We start from the raw sequence: 855 nt of genomic DNA on the forward strand, positions 1-855 counted from the left end.
GTGGCTCACACCTGTAATCCCAGCACTTTGGGAGGCTGAGATGGGTGGATCACCTGAGGTCGGGAGTTTGAGACCAGCCTGACCAACGTGGAAAAACCCGTCTCTACTGAAAAAAAAAAAAAAAAAAGATTAGGTGGGGGTGGTGGTATATGCCTGTAATCCCACCTACTGGGGTGGCTGAGGCAGGAGAATCGCTTGAGCTTGAACCCAGGAGGTGGAGGTTGCGGTGAGCCGAGATCGCACCATTGCACTCCATCCTGGGCAATGAAGAGCAAAACTCCATCTCAAAAAAAAAAAAAAAGGGAATCTGTGAGGCATCAGGGTGGTTATGTCAATGTCAAGTAGATAGTTATAAGTCTGGAGTTCAGAAGAGAAGTCTGAGGTGAAAATGTAAATCCACTGAGAGTCAGCAGTATGTGGATAGCACTTAATATCATGCTCTATGTACTGACATAGAAAGATATCCACAAGGCCGGGTGCAGTGACTCACGCCTGTAATCCCAGTACTTTGGGAGGCCGAGGTGGGTGGATCACTTGAGGTCGGGTGTTCGAGAGCAGCCTGACCAACATGGAGAAACCCTGTTTCTACTAAAAATACAAAATTAGCCGGGCATGGTGGTGCATGCCTGTAATCCCAGCTACTTGGGAGGCTGAGGCAGGAGAATCGCTCAAACCCAGGAGGTGGAGGTTGTGGTGTGCCGAGATGGCGCCACTGCACTCCAGCCTGGGCAACAAGAGTGAAACTCCATCTCAAAAAAAAGAAAAAAAAAAGGAAAGATAACCACAATACATTTTGAGGAATTACAAAAAAAGAGTAGCAGAACAGTGTGTTCAAAATTACTCCAAATATGGCAG

Source organism: Mandrillus leucophaeus, unplaced genomic scaffold (genome assembly GCF_000951045.1).
Source record: "Mandrillus leucophaeus isolate KB7577 unplaced genomic scaffold, Mleu.le_1.0 Scaffold71, whole genome shotgun sequence".
NCBI lineage: Eukaryota > Metazoa > Chordata > Mammalia > Primates > Cercopithecidae > Mandrillus > Mandrillus leucophaeus.